This window comes from Patagioenas fasciata, chromosome 5, assembly GCF_037038585.1.
Source record: "Patagioenas fasciata isolate bPatFas1 chromosome 5, bPatFas1.hap1, whole genome shotgun sequence".
Classification (NCBI taxonomy): domain Eukaryota; kingdom Metazoa; phylum Chordata; class Aves; order Columbiformes; family Columbidae; genus Patagioenas; species Patagioenas fasciata.
In genome coordinates, this window is record NC_092524.1 from 62452827 (window position 1) to 62474790 (window position 21964).

Here is a 21964-nt window from a genome sequence, read left to right on the forward strand (position 1 = left end):
TTGAACCACAACAACTGTCCCTGTGCTGTGTCCTGTAGACAGGTGGGATGGCAATAGGATGTTTCCTCCTGTGTGTAAACAAAAACCTTCCTGGTAGAACATTGTCCTGCCAAAAAGAATGTGCAAACTTGCTTTTCAGTAGTTGCAGGATTAGTGCTTAACGTGGAACTGGCGAGAAAAGGTAAAGTTTCTTGGCATAACCTTTCTACGCTACCTTTAAATTCTTGTGTAATTAAAAAGAAGCAAGGAAAAAAACCCTAAACCACAACAAGCACCACTTTTTATTGCTGCCTCTCTGCCTAATGAAGTCCTAAAGAGTAGAGAACTGCACAGACAAGACTCCTGAGCATGGCAGATCAGAGCTTATGAGCTGTATCCAGTCTGCTGCTGGCACAGCACACAGCCAATTGCTGTAGCATACGACTGCAAGAGATCTGTGGGCGATTCAGGTCACTTATTATCCAGGACTGCAATGCTTTGGTACAGTGAGTGAAGAAAAACAACTGTGGCACTTACATTAGGTACCCAAGTGCCCTTTGTCTTGAACAGGAGGTGTGACTTTTTGTGTGTCTTGTCAGCGTTCCTCCCTTCTGCTTAGTTGTGTGAAAAGCTCCATTGCCACCAGATCCTGTAAGATGAGGATGGACTTTTATCTTCATTTTTAAATAGCTAAGCAGCTGTATCGTGCCTCTGAATGAGATGAGTTTGAGATGCATTTGAAAAGCAGCTAAGTGGTAATCTCTGCTGGGCAGGATTGTTCGAGGGGAATCACGTTTACTGTTTAATTTTACTACTTAGCATTACTTGATGGTGTTCATCTTTAGGTGGAAATTTATTAAGAGAAGGCAGCAAAAGCACAGCAATCCAAACCCAGTCAGTTATATTTACATGCCATAAATATTCTATTACGCACAGCGCAGTGAAGGAGCTGTTTGCTCAGGATGAGCTGACGCATTTTGCTGGCCTCCTGTCACGGCAGCTCATCCTGGGCCAGACCCTGTGGGCTTCTGCTCAGCCTCTTGATGCTATCAGTAGCAACAACATACCTGCAGAGTTCTTACAGACACAAACCTCCTTGGCTAAGCCACTCCAGGAACCCTTGGAGTTACCCTGACACACACGGTTTTCCAGCTAAGGCTCTTTGAGCAATCTGGATGACTTTACGGGCAGATTTCCTCAGGCTTATACATGCTGAGCTGTATTTAACTAATGGGTCATCTTGGAGAGTAAGAGGCTATTCAGTGTAAGTAGGGACTCAGGGCTGACCGTGGTTTGGAAATGTTGTGTACAGTTAAGATCTGCATGATCCATTGAGATAGTTAATGCAGTTAAGATCAATGGGCTGTGCTAATTTACCTCAGCTGAAGCCCTCAGTGTCTACATTTCACGTGGCTTTTCAGTGCTTCCTTTAAACTCTATTAATTCTAATGTTTAATTGCAAACAAACTGGCTGATGGATCAGTTAAAGAAAAATCAACTGTAAAAGGTCAAGGATTTAACCTGTGCTATCTCTGTTACTCCCAAGCAGATCTTTCAGTCTGGTTATTTGCATATGTTAAAATCTAATTTGAGTTGTTCATCACATAGAACTAGGTAAGACTTTTTTTCTTTTGTCTAATGAGAGATGTAACTTCAGGGCACTATTAAATTCTAATTAAAAATCAGTCAAAAGCACCCTTCTTTTAGTGTTTGTGCCTGCAGCAACACTTCCACTATGGTATAAAAGCTCAGTTCATTACTTCTTAATTAATTTTGCCTTGAGAAGCTCTAAGTTCTCAGAGGACCTGTTGGATTTTCAGAGCATTGTCTACATAGCGTTGGCTCGTATGCAGCAGTCGCTGCCAAGTGACATTCAGATCAGGAATTCTTACCCATGTAATCCAATTTGATACAACGGCTGCAACCAGTGAGCTTTTGGGAGTCTGAAAGACCCTTGAAGCTCACAACACAGAGGATATCCCGCCTGGAGCTACTGATCTTGCAGGGATTTTCCCATCTCCCTATTCCCAGTGTGCATATTTGGCAGTTGAAAAGGCTGGTCTATAGGTCGTTTGGGTTGGATTTTTAATTTGTTGTTGTTTTGGTTTGGTTTTGTTTTTTTGGTGAAGAAATAAGAATAAGAAACTATACTTATTCATGACCCCAGAAAATCTCGTTTCCAAGTCTTTGAGTTGGCCAAGATTTGCCCCGCCAGGCTCCTGAAGATGTGCACGTTCGTTTTCAAGATAAGAATCCTGCAATCGTGATCTCCCACTGAAAATGATTCATTTCCCCTCTTGGCCCAACTGCGCTCACGTGTGTCTGAGGGTGGTGAGCTGGGGGCTGACCAGGGCCCTGAAACAAAGAAAGGAAAAGAAGGGAAGGGGGTGGAGGAGAATAACCTACACAGTTCCCCAGGGAACAGTTTCACTGTTCCAAGGCATTTTCATCTGAACATTTTTTGTGATGAACAGAGCATAAAAGGGCCCTTGGTGTCTGGAAACTCTACAAGATGGGTTTGGCCAAAGAGGGGAATTAAAGTTGTCCCTCCAATCTGGGTTGAGCAGGACCTCTGTAGCTGCTGTCCAAGCCAGGAGAGACCTAAATGGTATAAACTTTCACTAGAAACCTTTGTATTTACAAACACATGCTGTAACTATCAAAGGCCGTAGTTCAAGTCTACCTTCATGTGTGTCCAAGTCTTCTTGCTGCAAGGCAAAGATGGGTGTGACTGGGGGAGCTATGGATGAAAAAAGTAGAGATGGGGAATGGAGAAGGCTTAAAATGAGGTTTCAAGGCAATGTTAGCTTTCTGATTTCCTCTTGGAGAAAGTGCACAGAGAAAGGGAAAAAAAAATAGAAGGAGAAGAAACTTTGGTGAGTGGTTGGGGGCAAGATATTTTGAACTCTGGGGAAAACCCCCTCCTTTCCTTGGAGTATCCTGTCTTTTACTTCAGCAACACTTTAGATAAAGCTTGCCTCTCCTTTTCTCAGACGCTGATTTGAGGGCAACTGGATGTTTTGTTCCTTCTCCCCTCTACTAGGGATAGTGAGGGAACTGAACAAGAAAACAGATCAAGTATTTTAAGGGGAGCAATGTGTGAATTATCTGATCAGTTCTCTTTTCTCAGAGCTTGTCCACACTGGAGCCAACAGAAGCAGACGTCAGGGCTGAGGTCCTGAGCCACATGCCTGCCCCTTCCTTGTTCCCAGAGCGACACTTAACAGCAGGCTTTAGTGATGGATGGATGACTGGCTGGTTGGCTGGCTGGATGGGTGGATAGCTCCATAAAGCTCAGTTAGTCTCATTTACATGTTGTGTAGGCCAGAAGAGGTTGAAATCAATCCCAGGTTTGGTCCATATGCTCTAGAATTTGATGGTCCTGCTATGTCATATAGCATCAACACCCACTAGTTAACAGATAAGACAATCATCCAGTGGAGCTGAGAGAGCTGCAACCCAGCCTGGGTAAGGGGAGCTGGACATATTTCTTGCTGTCCTCAGAGAAGAGTCAAAAACTCAACCTGCTTGATTCTACAGATTTAAATGTGCTAAGGCAGTGTGTACCCTTCAACTGTGGCCACAACTATGTTGTGCCAATATAGTCATGTCAGTCCTAGAGAGAAGAATCTGAAAGTCTTCGGTTTTGATTTTTTTTGTTCATTCAATTTGACCTACTTCTTTTTATTACTGAAAGGCAGCAGACTCGATCTCAATGCACCCCAGAGATGTCTTCATTCAAGGGTCAAAGACCACAGAGACTGTGGAGCTTAGATAGGAGAAGAGAATGGGGAAGGAGGGTTGGGTTCTTACCTGAGATGCAGGAACTGGCTTGGTTTTCCATGAAGGAAAACACACAGCACAAGAGTGTGCGAAGGCCACAGCGGTATAGAGATTGCAAATTTGCAGGAGAAACAGGGAGTCTCTTTCCTACTCCACAGAGCAGGATAGGACCATTTCTCCTGATATGCTCTGAGATCTCACAGATGAACTTTTCCAGACCAGATGTTTCCCTTCTGCACTGAGTGCTCATGAGATGGGAAATATTGTCTGGTCAGGGAGCCTTGGAAGATGTTAGCCAAAGTTTTGAGTGGGGAGGTGGGTAAGGCTGCAGGCTAGTTTTAGCAGGAATCCCCTGTATATTTGACTCTACCCCCTTCTCTTTATCTGTTGAGAACACTTGGGTACGAGGCCCTAGCTGCAGTCTGTGCAAGACCTCCTGACAGGGAAAGCAAGTCACTTGTGAAAGACTTCCTAAGGGAAATGCTTACATCCATGTTGCAGCATACTGGAAAATGTAGAAAAAGGAAAAATTCTTGTGTAGGGCAGACTCTTTTTTTTCCAACTGAAACGATTCTATGATTCTATGATAATAATTGCTCTCTGATTCACTTGTCTAAGGACCATAACTTATGTTTTCATTTAAATCACAAGTAAAGGCCTCAAGCTGAGCCAGGGAAGGTTCAGATTGGATATTAGGAAAAATTTCCTTATGGGAAGGGTTGTGAAGCCCTGGAACAGGGTACCTAGGGAAATGGTGGAGTTGGCATCGCTGGAGGGTTTTAAAAGACATGTAGATGAGGTTCTCAGGGACATGGTTTAGTGCTGTAGTTAGGTTATGGTCGGACTTGATGATCTTAAGGATCTCTTCCAACCAAAATGATTCTATGATTCTGTGGATGGCCTGGATAAGATAAGCAATCTCATCAGACTCTCAGAGCCTATCTGTTTATTTACACCACGTTGCACTGAGCAAGGGTATATTGGCATCCTTCCAGTCTGTACCTCCTCACTTGCATCTGGGCAGAAACCCATCAAAGAGGCTGAGCCCAGCTGCAGAGCTGAGAAAGCAAGCGGACCTTCTCCCTCACCTCCTGCTCCCTTTCCAGCCCTTCTCCTTCGCTCGCCTCCCTGCCACCCCTTCCACCAGCTGGCACCAGGTAGATCATGACCCTTGGCGTACGTGCCTCTGGCCACCCTGCCTCCAACCCATTCCAATGCCGAGTGCTTGCTGCTCCGGGATTGCTGGGAGTAAGTTTCCAAGGAATTCATTTGTCATTGCTTGCTAAATAAATGGAGGCTGATAAGAATCTGCATTCTGCTTCCATAAAAACCTATAGGTGCTCTGTCTGGTGTCTAAGTAGTTTCTCACAAGAACGCACGAGTCACTCATTCTTCTCCATAAAAGCCGGAAAAGGCTGCCTGGATCAGCTGCTGTGGTGAGTGTTGGGAAGGAGGCCTCTGCGCTCTCATTATCAGCAGTCACCACGAAGTGTTGGACAGGGAGGGCTCGGCAGCACAGCAGGAAAAGGGTTTCATATCTGGAAATAATCTTACAGAAGTCTCTCATAGGGCTGAAATTCTTGGCAGGAACCTTTCATCCGAATCCCCTGAGACAGCAAGGCAACGGGCTCTCGTCCTTTGGTAAACCCTGGCAGGTTTTACACGTTTTTGAAAAGCAATTTTATTATTTTTTAAACTACATATGACAGGAACCAGAAAAAAAATAATACATCTAGTCCGCTTTTATGATGGACATAAAGCAACATATTCCACAAGTGGCATCTGGGCATCTGGATATTTTTAGAGGGACAGGTCTGGTTCACATCTCTAGAGCACCTGAAGACCAGATCTTTAGATGCCTAATTACTGCTGAAGTCAGTGTGATTGAGTTAGCGACTGAAATACCTTTTCAAATCAAGCCTGTTCTGCCTTGCATGTGTTAATACATGTATCCTCGCAAAATCTCTGTGAAGCAGAGGGCTGGGGGACAGGGACAGAGTAACTGATGGTCACATTTTCTGAAGAGCTTGGAGTAAATCGTAACAGTTTGAAAACTCCACTCCTGCAATTGGTCCAGACTCTGGGAGAGGGTCTGGGAGTAATGCTCACATCTCCAGCTTCCAAACCTGGACTTCATGGGACCGGGCAGGCATCAGCTTGAGCTTGTTAGCTCCAGTAGTCTTGTACTTTTCTATTATTATTTATACTTTTTCCATCATAGAAACATCAGGCATTTGGGAGGATGGGGTAGGGAAGACTTTTGTGCTTCAAATAGGGCTTCACAAAAGGGCTAAAAAAAGTCCCACAGAACACCCAAGATAACATTGTCATCCATAATATTAGTAATGCACCCAAAATGGAAAACATTCTTGTTGTGAAACTCTCAGGTCTCTGTTTTGTTTGCTCCTTATTAAGAGTTAATAAACAAAACCGTTTGGGTTAATTCTGTCATGTGTACTACGAGTTGCTAAGTAACATGGCTCCACTCTGCCTGAAGTCTGTGTAGTGAGACAACTGAGAGAGGCATTAAAGTGCTATAAAATAAATGGGATGGATTACGTTATACTGTACCAGACACTGGCCTGGCACTTGGAGTATTGATTTTTCTTTTTTTTCTTTCTGTCTTTTAGGTGGAGAAAAAACAAAGACATGGAGCCCACCTGATGTATGAAGGGCAAAGAGCAGGTTATGGTGTTGGCAGGTGGGATGCTGTGCAACTCTTGCTGGGAGATGATGCCTGCAGATCTGTGCCCGTTGCTGAAAACGTTGCTGAGATGGGGGTGACGTGCACCAGGAGGGCAGACACTGAAGAGCTAAGGAGAACAGTGAGGAAATTGTCTTGATTGTCCCAAGACCTGGGGAGTTTACACCCAAGATTTTTGATCAGCAACAGGCAGAGGGCTTGTTGTCTCTGGAAGGTCCTACATAGTGGCCCATCACAGCAGGGAAGGCATGTAGCATGCTCTGTGTGTGTGTGGTGCTATGGAGGCTACAGCCCTGCAAGATTTCCCTGCTGCTTTCCAAAGCAAAGCATCCCTGGGATGGCTTTTAGCTCCTTGCAGCATCAGGCAGGCCAGGTTGGACACAGTTTCAGGAGCAGGACTGGGAGAAGCAAAAAGCTCCATTAAGTGATGACTGCGCGGGATACTCGGAGCAGAAACCTTTCCGTCTTAGTGGGATGGGGGAACGCAGTGATTTTGTTGCAGCTTTTAGACAAATGGATTTATCTTTAAAATGATGACTATCACTATCATATGAATGTAAACTGAGAATTATTTTTTGCAGACAAGTACAAAAATAAGGACTGTGTGTAAGGTCTAATTTCATACTGAAAGCAGCTAGCAGAGAACAATAGCAATAGAGCTTTTAATAGCAATAGAGATGGAGAGTGTTGCTGGGCTAGGAGTTACTGGGGAACACTCCAGAAGGTTTTTTTCACATCTTTTTTAGGTTTAGTTTGTGGGCATTGTTCAGCTTTTGAAGAAAACCTAATTTGGATATGAGGATTTCTGTCTTTCAAAGGGGTGCTAGCAGCAGCATAGTTTGACTCAGTCTCCTTCTAGGACAGTTTTCTCTCAAGAAAGAGGCATTTGCGTCTGGGATGAGTATCCTGAAGGAAGAATCGCATACATGTTGCTTAGGACCCTTCCTGTTTCAGGACTGGAGGTGCAGTCTGAATAAAGCAAATCATTCTAGAAAAGTCATGCATTGCTCCATTTGTATGGTGAGCCACATGCTTTCAGGGTATGTCGCAGCTTTCAGAATTGTTATTTTGATGCAAAGACTAGTAGTCTCAGGATACAGTTTTTCGAATGCGAAATTTTTCCCTGAATTCAGTGACTTTAAATACTATCAATTATGCTGCAAATCAGGAAGGGGTTAGGGGAAAGGAGAGAGAAACAAAATCCAGGAATACCAGTCAAGGCGGATGCTCAGTGAAAGATTCAAACTTTCAGGGTTTCCTACATGTCTCAGGGCTAAACTAACAGTTGTCAGTATGAAAAACAGTAACAACCCGACAACAACAAAAGAGAAAAGAAAAAACAGACACCCAAGAACTCAAAAGCTTTCAATTTTTTTGATGAGTGAATGGTAACTGCTGGTTTTAGCAATGAAATGATCTCTTCCAGGACATACCTAAAGCTACTTCCAGTAGCCAGCCAGCCCAACTCCAAGTGCCTGAAGACAAGACAAGATAGCTCCTGGCACCATCTGCGGTTGCAGTTGTAAACACCAGGTTAGCATTCCCAAGAACCTACCAAGATCCTACCAAGAATGTTTTAAAGGATACATGGAGTTAATTTATGGTTTCTGCGAACAGAAGTTGGGCAGGATGCATTTCATATGGCTTACGTGTAGAATGCATATAGACCGTGCATATACAGTCTATTGTATCTTGCCTGCAGTGCCTGGGATAGTACTGTCTGACAATGAATCACACTGATTCAAACAGTTCAGTGTGCCACAGATTTAAACATATAAGTGCTGCTTCCTATTGTCCCCAGTCCAAGTGGTTGGTGGAACACCATTTTAAAATAATAGGGCTGCTATTAATAAAGGCGGCAGAGTCTGTGTTCAGCACTGCTGCATGACAAAACACATCCGTGGGGCAGAGGTTCTCATATGCTGACACAGACAGCTGAACCCAGCCGTGCTGGAACTGGAAACACGCTTCTCAGTCTCACTAGAGGCCCTTTAAAAATACTGAGATGATTAAGACAAGACAGAACAATACTAGTTATGCAAACCAGGAACTGACACTGCTTCTTAGAAATGCTGTTGTGTGCATTTCTGCTGGTGGAAGGCCGGCTAAATCACTGGCACTGTGTCAACTGGTCGCGCTATATGCATGAAGTTTGCTATGCCAAATGGATACCTGCTCTAGGGAATATATGGGCACCTTCAGATCTCCGGAGGAGGGGAGATGGGGGACACCTATTTTGAACAGGAGTATCTTGGGAAAGTAGCAGCCACAGCAGGTTTAGGCAGTGGGGTGTCAGGGCATGGACAACAGACCTGCCAGAGGGGAAAGTGTGAGTGACAAAATGCAGCACAGCCTGAGGGTTATCTGCATGCTGTTAGTCAACTGGAGGTGTCAGGTGGATTATAGATACTTGTGATTGCACATTGTGAGAGTATTTTAAAATTAAGTATTTTCTGACTTGGGAAGATTTGGTGCCATGAGTCTGCAAGGCTGAACTTCCTCAGACAGGCCACAGATATGGGAGGGACGAGCACTTGCTGGACCAGCCAGCAAGAACCCAAAAAAAGCCCTTGGTGAGAACCTGAGGTCCAGATTAATTTCCCCTGGCTGTAGTGACTTAAATAATGTGCCTAAGTGCCACAGATTCTTCCAAGGAAGGAGCTTGTGGGACAGGAGCAGAGCCACAGCAAAAGGAAAGGTATTGGGCAACATATAATCACGCCCTGAGTTGTACTTTGGGGAGGTCTGGCTCCTTCTGCGTTGCTTTTTGGTGCTTGGCACTGCGCGGGGAATGAATCCAGGACTGAGAAGCACCCAAACTCAAACCACAAAGGTTTCTCTCCTCCTCTGGGAATGTGGTCATTTCCTTGGAAATTGTCTTCTACCACTTTTCTACCCATCTTGACTTTCACTGCATCCTAACCCTGCTCTTTGCTGGAACTCGTGACACCCGGTCTTCCTCCCAGAATGCTAACTCAGGAGTGCTAACACTGAGCCTTTGAAACTCTGAAATTGGTTTTTCCCTCACCACCAATCACAGAGAAAGTCAATAGCTGCCTCATCCCTCTGATTATTTGATTCTCAAGGAAGAAAAGCAATCCGCTGCTCTATTTGTCCACCCTGTCCTCATCTTTGCTTCCCACTGCAGATGATCCCACCCGCCCAGTGGAGGTAGGTCATATATGCACAAACCTATTTAAATTAGGGCTCAAGCAATACTTTTACGTGACATGTAGCCCTCTCAAGGGTCCTTCTGAGACCAACTGCATTTCAGTTCATTGAGGGAGAAGTCTCTCTCTCGGAGCAAATGAGAGAATTGAATGGGGCTCTTCTCTGCTACACAGTGCTGAGGTTGATATGGCAACAAAGGTTCTAAAAATGATGAAACACAAATTATATTCTCCTGCTATATAAATAGCTGTGTCAAGTTGTTATGGAAACTGTCAAGTAAACTGGGTTAGGAAGGGCTGCTTTTTCTGCTCTCTTCTGCCAAGGCTTTCTGAAACAGTTTGTACCTGCACAGTACAAGAATGACGACCTACCAAAACTGGGAGATGCGTTGGTCAGAGGGTATCTACAAATGAGGAGTGATGGCATTACAGCTTCTGTCCTCTTGAGAGGCTGGGACTTTGAAAGGAGTGCTGTACCTCCTCCGTTCCTATGATATATTAGTGGAAGGAATGATGTGGTCTCAGCAGAATCCTCCCCTGGAGACTTTGGGCATGGTGCTCTGTGGAGACACTGTCGTGTTGGTATACTTCTTTTCTTTTCTGGAGGCCCAGAGCAAACAGGTGGGCGAACACCAGATGGAACTGCAGTCACAGCTGTGCATACAGTAAACTACTTTTGGGGCAGACAGTTGGAAGAAGCTTCCATCAAGATTAAAAGTGTAATTCAGTGGGTTTTGAAACCAACATACCAGCTGTGAATTGGAGGGGACATCATGTATTCTTTGATGGAAATATAAAAAAGGTGAATATCAAAGCAAAAATGTTGAATTGCACCTTGGGCACCAATCTTGGTCTTAAAGATATTCCAAAGTAGACAGACTCAAAACATCCAAATCCTCTCTGAAGGATCATTCTGTTCCTCAGCCGAGAGATCTCTTTGACATCTTGTTCTCAATCACAGTCTCTTTTGTGAGCTGCACAAAGGCGTCGCTTAAATTAACCTCTCCTTGTGAGATGCCCACTGTGCTGCATTGTTGGATGAGTGATTTTTGAGATAATGCACTTGTTCTTGATTCATTTTAGGCCTTTAGGAATTTTCCAGTATTGAAATGCAACTTGATCTCTTTGAATGATACCAACCACTCAGACTATTAATGCTGTCCTGTTATTGTCACTGCATCTGTCCAAGAACATAATTCAAGCAATATAACTGTTTATGGTATGCACAGCCTTCTTATCTTTGTTTCCACCGATATAGTTATCTGGCACCTATCCCTCTCAACACAATCACGGTTAGAGTCAGAGGGAATGAGGCTGTTGAAAGGTTTTCCTTTCATATTTCCAAAGACATGATAGCAAAGAGAATTTTAAAAGGGTATTACTGTGTTGATGTACAGTGGGTATTCAATTTCTATAAAAAGCTCTCTGTCATACATTTGATTCACCTTTCTGGAGCTTAGCAGTTGGCATGCAGAGTTATGCCACAAGGGGTTAGTGGAATGTACTTTGTTCCTGTGTATAAATAGCTAGCTTTTATTAACGAACATTCAAAACTACGCAGAAGTGAACAGGATGTCAAGACTGAGAAATCCTTTTCCTCTGGAGCTGTGCAAAAAAAAAAAAAATATTAAAAAAATCACACATACAGAGGAAAAAAAGTAAAACACAGTGAGTTGGTTTGGTGCCAGTGTTACAAAAATGGCAAAAAAAGGACAAGAAAAGTTCCCCTTTCTCTCTGGGAGCAAATTTTTGCTTTTATCCCTTCACGGAAGAAAAATTGCCATTTTCTTGTCAAAAGAATAGTAGGTATGCACAATGGAGAAAGGCTGCGACTCAGGGATCAAACAGTAAAAACTGTGCCCTGCAAATCATTTCTGAAAGCTGAGTGAGGTGCACCATGCTCACGCTGGGATGCAGCTTCCCTGGAGAGGGACCCGATGCAGCTCCAGGCCAGGAGGACAGTGCTGCAGGGTGGCTCAGGGAAGAGAGAGGACTCCTTCTTGGTGCTTGCTTGTGAAGCAAGAGATATTGTTCATGTCACACTCACTGAACTACCACGTGGCAGGCTGGGGAAACCACAGTCAGGGGCAAGGAGGACACTCGTGGTCCAGACAAGGCGTGCAGACATGGTGGTCAGTCCCTCTGCACCCCAGATCTCCATCTGTTTTGGTCATTTCAATTGTAAAGTCCTCAGATGATGGGCTGTTTCTCCTTGTGGACTTGGCACAATCAGGGCATGTTTCTGGTAGTGATCTCCAAGTCCTATATTGTATAAGTACATGAATAAGTAATGAGAACCAAAGTGATAAGGAAGAGGATGTGATGCTGGAGAGATGGGCTGAAGTAAAAAGACCTGAGATATATTAGTAATGCAAATATTTCTACTGAGTAGTAAATGCTTCAGAAGGAGGAGAGAATAAAGCAGGAGTACGAATCAAGCACACAAGTGGGAGAAGGAAAGGCTCCTGGTAAATGGCTCCCAGCCAGGAAAATATTCAGACAAAGAAAGAAGAGCAATATGCGGTCACGGGGGCAGCAGTGCTAGGTGTTTTGAGGTACATTTTATATGACAGAATTTGGGATCAAAATAAATCCACAGAGGAGGTATCACCCTCTTAATTTGCTGGAAAATGCAATGTCTGTCCCCTTCAGGCGGCTACAGTCCTGCCAGGGGCAAGGGACGTAACTCTTCTGTCTGCACCGTTCATGGCCACCCAGAACTGGTTTCAGGGGCTGGTGGCTGTCCCCCCATCTCCTGGAGCTGGGTCCATTTGCCCCTCTGCTACCTTGTGCACAACAGGCTTGCAGGACAGGAGCAGAGCCACAGCAAAAGGCCCGCATGAAATAGTGTACCTTTTTTTCTTGTCTTTCTGCTGATGTGGTAAAGGGCTAGGATAATACTGAATCCAACCTTTCTGAAGGCATGAATATGTTTGAGCTAGTCTTCAACTTCATATTCATCTACCTTACATCTCTAGGATGAGCTCCATGTGGGATTTTAGGCACAGGTGATAAATGGCATGAGAAATGCTGAGGTCTTTTAGCGTTTATAGTATGACGTTGGAGTGGAAACCAGCAGGAAGGAGTTGGATGATCTTGTAGTCCTGAGACCTGATGAATCAAGACTGACTCCACGGTGCTTTGGACTGGGGATCTGCTTTCAGGAGTAAACCATGCTGATATTGGAAGTACCTGCAGGATTATGTCCAACAGGTGGACACTTCAAAGCTCTGTATACCAAGGCTGCAAGTTTCTGTTTTGAAGGGGTCTCACTGTCTGAGACTTATTCCTGACTATAAATATGGGAAGACTGTTAGAATTGGTGACATACCTCTAACTTGGGACAACTAAGCGCAAAGCAGAAGCAGAACTACTGAACTGAACTGAACATTCCTGTTTCCTGTGTTTTTTCAGATCATTTTAAAGGAGACCTCAGAAGTCAGATATCTCTTAAGCAGCTCCTGGGTGAAAGAATAAATCAAAACACCTCCTGCATCCCAGGGCACTGTGTGGTGATTTTCCAGTCCTTACCAATTGCTTCACATTGCGTGGGCTGAGCAGTGATTGGGAGCTCTTACATTTTAATACCAAGTTTCAGAAAGATCTTTCTCAATGTCTACTCCACCTTTGTTTCCTCTTTTCTTTGTGGTTTGGGCCCACCCAGACTCACAAGCCAAAGAAAAGTGGATTGACTAATTCACTAAACTTTGCACTTGAACAGCTTCAGATATTTTTCAGTCATTCTAATCCTCCTTAGAGGCATTCATAACATTTTTGCTATTTTTTTTCCACAACCTTACATGTATATACATTGCACTATCAGATAGGGCAATAATAAGCATTAAGGTAGGAGTGTGCTTGCTCACGTCTTCTGGGTGATGTAAGACAGAAATGTAGCCCACAGCTCTGCTTTCTGTAGGTCTGCAGCCACTCAGAGACTGCCCACACCAATGTCCCTCCTGCTCCCTGAGCTCTGTCCATTTCTTAATTCCATGTTCTTCCTGATACCACTGTTTCTGCCTGAGATCAGGATGCACATCCCTGTTTCCTACTGCTTTTATTCCCACTTAGCTTGTCTCATTTTAGCATTTTATTTCTGAATTGAAGCAATGATTTGGTATGTTCTCAAGCATGCTTTGTGGTCATCCCTGAAAATGTGATCTACTATCCAATAAACCTAGGGAAAGTTAGTCCTAGAGAGCAGACTCGTAATCCTTGGTGTTTTCTTGCCTGATAGAAGCTAAAAATTCCTCATAAAGTCCTCCTGGGAGATACAGTACCTTTCAGAAATCTCCTGCCCTTTTTCCTTTTTCCTAACAGTAGAAATGCTTTAAATACTTTGCAGATGTGTAAGGCTGTTACGTAAAGCATCACATGAAGGCAAGGGTTCTTGCAAATAATAAAACTGCAGGCCAGTTGAAACCGGCCCCCTGATTTCATTTTCCTTAACAAAGTGTAAATCTACACCCACATGATCTATGCATGCTCTGAGCAAAACAGTATTCCACATTCCGCGGTGGAGAGGGAGCCAGCCTCGTCGAGGGGCAGCCACTTCACCACGCTTCTTCTCCACTGAGCTTGTACTTGGTTCCACACAAGATTCAGTCAACCTGGGTGCATGGGTGCTGGTGGAGGCACTGAGGTGAGGAAGTGGCCCATCCATAACTCACCGGGCTCTTCCTCGAGGATCTGCCCACTCTCATGGGCTTTGCAGATGTGGGCTGGAAAGTGCTCAGCCCACTTTCCTTCAAGTGGTCTTTCACATGTCCGGGAAAACTTCCCACTGGATGCACTAGTGCTGACATGGGCATGAGCGTAAGGAACAGGAGGGGAGTGTCTGTCCAGCCGATGTTCATCCTGGACCTTCTCCATTTCAGCAGCGTGGGTCTTGTGCTTTCTTTCCTCCTAGTTCTCACTGGAGTTCTCTCACTTTCACACTAGCTTGCTTCTCCACCACCCCTGGGTCTGGTTTAAATATGGAATAATGATAATAACCCTAAAAACCACAGAAATCTAGGAGCAATGTCTCGGTGGGCATCTCAAAATCCCTGTCACAAAATCACTGCCAAAGAAGGAACCAAGTCACAGGATAACCTGCAGGATGAGACATTTCTCAATGTGATATCCCAGGAAACTGCTTAACATGACTAGCTTCAATCAAATTAATTGTCTATTATTCAATAGAAAATAAGGAAGTAAAGACAAAACCTTATTTCTTTCTGTCATCAGCCTATGTAATCTGCAGTTTAATGAAGCTGATGGGTTGTCTTCACATGAATAAAGAATTTTTCCTCAGGCCGTCTTCTCCAGTCGTCACTGGGGGATGGGGAAATCTCAGCTCCATTAACAAAGGAGCAGTCCAAAGGTGCTGCTTTGCAGATGGGACAGGACAATTCCCCATTGCTATTAAAGTACCTTAACTGGAAAGGGTGCATTTAGGCTTGCAGAGGGACAATATACCCCATTTTCTAAGAGCAATGACTTCCTTTTCTCACATGTCTTTTGTCACAATTCATTTCCCCTCCTCTTCCCAGAGGTGACTTGTTTTATATGCAGTCATGTCGTAAGTCACTGTCAGGTCCCAGGAGCTGCAGTGTGGACAAAGACACAAGCTTGTGAAGAAATCCTTCCACTGAGCACTGGTTCACTGGCTCAAACCCACTCTCCAGGAAAACTGCACAGAAACCCTGAGCCTTTTGCTCTGTGGAGAGCCTGGAAAGGGAAGGTAGGCTGCCTGCAAGCTACTTCTCTGTTTCTCCCACCTTTGGATGCCGACTCAAGGCCAGATTTAGTTTTCCTGAAGTTATACCCCTTGAGGCAAACTTAGAGAGCCTCATCTGCATGGTTGTGCCCCATGTAAACACCAGCCAGGTCCCTTTCTCCAGCAAAGAGCATGATATAAACTCCTTCTCCATGTTTCCTGCACCTAAACACAATGTTTTTTCTAGTCCCATCAGAGAAGATGAAGTCCAACAAATGGTCAGATAAATTTGACTTGAAAAGGTGCAGCCAGTTGGAACAGGAAGGATGAGGAAAGGCTTTAGTGCAGATCAGGGAATCCCAAGAAATTCAGACACTGATGGAGTTTGCAGTGGCTGTTGCAGTATTGCTGCGCTAGTGGAGCTCAGAAATAGGTGTCCCAGGGTCACCAGTCCCAAGAGTCTCTCCTGCAGTTTGGTCTCACTTCTGAGTCTAACCTTCACTTCTGCACCTTCAATCATTTGCTCACATAAATGTGCACATGCACATTTCATTACATACTTGCTGTGGGTGCCGGTTCCCCATGCTGGTAACCCCCTGTTAATCATGTGGACCATCCTGCAACCATCTCTGGTTTGTGGAAGCCCTTGGGTCAAAAAAGTCATCCTAAATCCTTCATGATGCTAAAGCAAAGCTGCAGCATTAACAGACTCTTGCATGACAGCCCCAGCCTTCCTGGGGATCCATCCTACCTTCATCAGCCTTGTCTAATGTTACTGCTGAGCTGCAGCTAGTGTGACACTGGCACCTTTGTACAACTGTGAGGCTTTTGCACAGCAGCCAAAAGTGCAGTGCTAAACCCATCAGGATAATAAGCAACCAATGGTTAACATGCTGTTTCTGAAAAGGGGGTTGTCTGCTATTGCATAAGTTTTTGCAAGTGTGTGTTTGTGGCTGGGGTGCATCAGAGGCAAGGTAGGCTCATCCTGGGGATCGGTGTCCTGGCCCATTCAAACCCAAATGGCCATGCAGCACTGGACACTGGGCTTTGCGAGCAGTTGATGGAGAAGTCCTGCTTGCCAGCTGGGAGATTTATACTGGTGTATAGTGGGATCTGGTCACTGCAGTACTTCTGCCTCCTGTGCCTTCACCATCCCTGGCTCTGTCCCTGCCTGACACAAGCAGTGAAAACCAACATTTTCACTGGGATATTGTGGAAAGGGGAAGAGCTGAGCTGTGGTGACTCAGAGACTCCTTTTTCTGAGACAAGTTGTTCTGGTGGGATCTGAAAGCTCCTTTCCCTTGTCAGAAATCTTCTACGCCACTGTGGCTCCCAGCAGGGTGGATCCTGGAAACTGGGAAGCGCTTCCACTTGGACCTCCAGGATGACCCTGGGCTGATGCAGTTAGAGCTGTAGGAGGGACTGGGTGTTTCTTTTCCATCACCCACAAAATAAATCAGAAAGAAGGCAAAACAAATGAAAAAATGTGGAGGTGTGGAGGGGTTGCTCATGAGACCAGGCTCCAGGTCTGAGGAGAGAGGTCAGAGGATTCTCCATTGAAGCAATCAGAAATTAAGGGAGCTGTTGATAAAGTGGCCAATGTTCCTTTAAGTCAGCATCCAGCTTTGCTTGGCTGCCCAGCCAGCTCTCCAGCATTTGAAGCACTGTGCAAATAAAGATAACGTGACATGACATCCTGTTAGGAAGCCCACTAATTGGCCAAGGAGCAGTCAGGATGAAGCACTGCGAGTGGGTTTGGGTGTTGGAAATGCCATCAGCGAAGGTGGCCGGTGCTGCAGGCAGGGAGCATCTCCCCATATCTGTGGTGCAGGGTTTGTACCAGCTGCCGGTGGGGTGGGCAAGTTCTGACCATCACACCTCAACCTTCCTGGGTGTTTGATGTGTGGCTGAGGGGCAGCTCAGGGACCCTGCTGGGCTCAGGGCTGCTGCAAGAGGGAAAGGTGCAGAACAGCCCCAGTTTTGGAGATTTCTGGCATCCAGGAACAAAATCCCTTCCCTGCAGCCAGTTGTTATGGATGGCGATGGCAGTGGCTGGGTCTGCAAGCCCTTCTGCATGCCCACCACCATGCACGGTGTTTCTCCTTTATAAAGCGGCAGGGTCCTGATTCAGAAACAAGGCTATTTTAAATGGAAATACGTTGTAGTCACAAGCTCATCTCTCTCAGTCTTTTCTGGAAGCTACTCTGAGATGTATCTTCTGGGTTCCTCTGTGTGGTGGTCAACAGAAATTCCGATTTTAGGTTGCACATCTGAGAAAACATTTCCCCATCTTTTAACCAAAGGAGAAGGCTGGTTAAAGTTGTCAGTCAAGAACGGCAGCTCCAAATGCCTTGCGCCCTGGACAACTCCAGTTATCATATCCAACTCCAACATCAGCCCTTGGTGTAACCCATGAATCGCAGCAACCCAAGCAGCACAGCAGAGAAAGATTTAGGCTGCATAATGCCAGATCATTTCTGCTTGTTTCCAGTTTGCTGTGATCATGACTGCCTCCTCTACCAATCACCTGACTACTGTAATTTTGGTCTAAAGCATGTGACTCCGCTTATGTTCTCTGGATTAAGACATATATTGCAAAATTTAACATTTTTGTATGGCCTAGAAAAGCATATTCTTGTCTGGGTATGACTTGACACCTTTCTGGATGGCATGACTACCTTTCTATTAGTTTGCCCCATGGGATATGTATATTACCTGTAAGTCAGCATGACATATCAAATTCTGCTCCCTGAGTACAGCATATTAAAATGCCATTTTTACATCCCAAATTATATTTCATTATGCAGTCAGTTACAATTTTGACAGCAGCAGTGCACTGAATGCATTTCATATGCTAACTAAAACAGACTTTTTTGGCTAAGTTGCCAAAAAAATATTATGTATATCTAGGACATAATGTTTCTGGAGTGAAAAGAACAGCAGCATCAGGGATGTAGTCTGTGATCTTTGTTTTGGGTGCTGATTGTAATTGTACACTCCATTCAAAATGAAGTGGCAGACATTTCACCCAGTATTGCTGAAGAACCATCCCATTTTATTATTTTTTTGGTCTACTTTTAAGAATTTATACACAACTCTGCAAAAATGCTTGCTTGTCTATCTAACAGGCAGTTGGACTAGATGGTTGTAGATGCCTTCAAACTAAACTATTCTTTTCCACAAAAAAAAATTTGCTAATTCAATAGGTTATTTTCATAGATGACACATTTTTCCATCTGGCTTTTAAAATGATTGAGCATTTCTTTCAAAAAAGAGAAGAAAAGGTGAAACTAGGGTTGTAGTTTGCTCGGGATTGGACTAGATGATCTTTCAAGGTCCCTTCCAATCCCTAACATTCTGTGATTCTGTGATGCTGAAAACCTTTTTGTCTGCAGAGGTGCATGTAGGGCTTAGAACAGAGCAGAGCAGAGACCATTTCTCTTGACACATAGGAGAGATTGCATTAACTTTATTTTCTTGAGCAGGTTTCATGGCCTGTGTTGTTTGCTGACTCAGCGAGGTACAAAGTGCCATCACATGTCTTGCTATGGCCTGTAGCAGGATGAGCTGTGGCAGAAGGGAAGTGACACCTTATTGCCACCTAATTTACAATGCTGTTTTTCTGTTGGCAGCCAGCTCAGCTGGAAGTGGGTATAACTTGCATGCAGATCCCACAAATGCTGCTTCCTACAACCACTGGGGACAAAATCAGGAGCCGTGTTGTTCTTCAGGTGCCTCCCAGGCTTTTGCTTTTAAAACTGCTCTCTGGACCCTGCCTACAGCCCTCCCTGAAATGACTTCCATATGTTATCTGTCCCTGCACACTTGTCCATAGTTTGGCCTGAAGGCACCTCAGCAGGAGCTCATGTGCCTCTTTGGGTGTCCATCAAGCACTTCATTCCTGGTGCTATTGCCTCTTCCATCTACCTCCTGCTCCTGGCTTTTAAACATCACTTTGACACTGATTGTTAGAGCAGAATAGATTGAAGAGCTCTTTAAAAAGTAGTGTTATATTAATATATCACTGATAGGGATGGTGGGTAGTGTGCAGGAGGTTCCAGGTATATGACAAGGCTCAGAGGACACTGAAAACCAGCGCCTGTGTGTCTGTGCTCTGCAGAGGAGCCCGGAGGTTCCCTCTCCCTGGGCACCAGCACAAAGCCTGTTGGCAGCACTGCATTCATTTTGACTCGTGTCAGGCCAGCAAAACATGATAGGAGATAATTAGTGATTAAATTGCAACTTTTTATCTTGCTAAATGAGTTACTTCCTTACAAGCTACCTACATTGTCAATGGGTGTTCAATGAGCTTAACAAATCTATTTACTCAGATCCTGAACAAAGACCTGAGAGAAGCTTCCCAGTCCTTAGGTAAGGCAGGATGGCAGATTCCAGTGAGAAGTTTTGCTGGAAATGGGTGCACACCCTGGCCACCCTCCTCGCATGGGGCCGCGTAGCAGCAGAGGGCAGCAGCTCAACATGATGCCTCCTCTACTGCAGGCGACTACTTTTCATCTCATGACAGCTTTTCTTACAGGTTTTTTTTAGCCTCCAGGTAACTGTGCATGCTATTAACATCAGTCATGCCTTTTAAAATAAATCTGAATGTCGTCTGCAGGAAAGGAGGAGTGCTTGCCTGTACTCCCAGCCTCTTGGAGGGCACCCACGGGCAGCAACAGGTACAGGCAGCTGACTCACTGCCACAGGGGACTTAGTGCTTCTCCATCAGCCTGGGAGGTGGAGGTGACATCAGGGAATTAAGGCACCGTGTGGGATGTGTAGAGTGGAGCAAGCACCCTGGAAACTGAGGCTGAAGAGTCAGGGTGGTTGTTATTGCTCATTAGGTTCTCCTTTGCAATGGATTTGGATCCCACATGAGAAGGCAGAAGACTGTCTATACGATGAAAGTCAGGCTTTCAGCAAAACCTATGTGGTAACCAGAAGTCCTCAGCCAGTGCTGGCTTCTGCAGAGTCCTGCATGTCAGTTTTTGGCAATAAAACCAATTCCTATCCTTTTCAAGGGTAATTTCTATGTGCCCTGTTTCCCCAAAAACAAGACAGGGTATTGTATTAATTTTTGCTCCAAACCTTATTTTTATTATTTTTTTTACATGTACAGCTGCCTGGACACTATTTAAATTGACATTTTTAATGAACTGTAACTAGGGATTATTTTTGGAGTAGGGCTTATATTTTGAGCATCCTCAAAAATCCTGAAAAATCATGTTAGGGCTTATTTTCGGGGTAGCTCTTATTTTTGGGGAAACAGGGTAGTTCAGAGCACTGAGACTTTGTCTCAGCAGCATGAAAGAAACCTATTTACAGACTTCTTCCTTATGGAAACTGCAGAGTGACCCTAAAGCCAAAGACACTTAGGACATAGCCTCAGCTAGAAAAACAGGCAGAGGCACAAAAATATGGTTCCCACTATCAGTCTCAAAAGCGTCTTCAGAGGTTTCAGAAACCCCAGCAAAGAGAAGGGAAATAAATCATGGAAACCTGTGATGAACCCCACCCTGAAAATACCAGCGTATACGCTGTTGGGGTAGAGAGTAATAAAACCAATGCACATGCAGCAACATGGCAGGCGGGTGCTCACAGCCACATTTTACACGATCCAGTGCAGGTATGTCAGTTATTGCCTAGTGCACTCCTTCCTCTCCCAGACACAGGCAAAGAGCTGCACCAACACGTTGAGGGAGATGCAGGTTATATCTTTACCTGCTTTGGCAAGCTCAGCTCAGCCACGAGCTGGGTGAAAGCTTTGCCCCACCGCAGGTCCCGGGAGCTGCACCCAGCCCAGGCAGTGCCTGCTCTGTGGATGCTGGTGCATAGACTTGTTTCCCAGTGCGGCTCGGTGAGCTGTAGCTCATCCTCATGGCTCATGCAAGGCCACGGCGCTGGCTGCCACTTCGTACAGAGTCGTGCAGGGAAATGGGAACCTCCAGCACAGAGCAGCATGTTTCCCTCTTCTCTTCAGTGTCTGGTTGCTCTTCAGGCCCAGGCAGACCCACAGGAGGGCTGGCACTTATTAACTTCCCCCCATTTTCCGCAGGGCTGGAGAAATCATAGGCTGTGCTTGCTGCAGCCTCTCAAGAGTTCGGCTTTTCCGTGTCTGCAAACGCCTTTGCTGTGTGCCCTGCCACCGGTCTGCACGCTGAACCTATAACCTTGCACCAGACCTTGGTCTTTCCTGCCTGCTGCCATCCCAGGAAGCAAACACAACAGGAAGGAGAAGGCCATCACGCTGGAGAGGTTCTTCCTCACTGCTGCAGGGGAACACCCGGCGACAGCCCCATCCCTGTGACAAACTTCCCTGCGCTGCCGTTCCCTCGGCAGGCTGGTCCATACGCTTTGCATCCAGACTGTCCGGCTGCAGCCACTTGCACCACATACAGAAATGCAGCATTTATTTTTAACCTAAAGGGTGTCACCCAGGGTAGGGTTTCATACAGAGATCTTTAGAGCATTCAGGCTGGATCAGATTTTTAAAGATGTTAGCACATTATAAATCAATACATTCCCCATCTGCTTTCTTCACTTCTGTTGAAAGTGAAGGTCCATCCAGCACCTTGTATTCCAGATATAGTTTAAGTACTATCAGGATTTGTTAAAGGTCCTTTTTTT

At 45.1% G+C, this 21964-nt stretch overlaps 1 protein-coding gene and 1 long non-coding RNA gene across 2 annotated transcripts in view; one reads left to right on the forward strand and one right to left on the reverse strand.

Moving 5' to 3' along the window:
• LOC139828030 (uncharacterized) overlaps positions 1 to 9077 on the forward strand; it is a 30096-nt gene extending 21019 nt beyond the window's left edge. The window contains exons 2-3 of the long non-coding RNA XR_011739198.1: positions 6393 to 6587; positions 7893 to 9077. This is a non-coding gene — a long non-coding RNA (uncharacterized lncRNA). The remainder of the gene's footprint in view (positions 1 to 6392; positions 6588 to 7892) is intronic.
• Positions 1 to 21964, reverse strand: part of GPR132 (G protein-coupled receptor 132) — an 81200-nt gene that overhangs the window by 35915 nt on the left and 23321 nt on the right. The gene's annotated exons all lie outside the window — the stretch shown is intronic.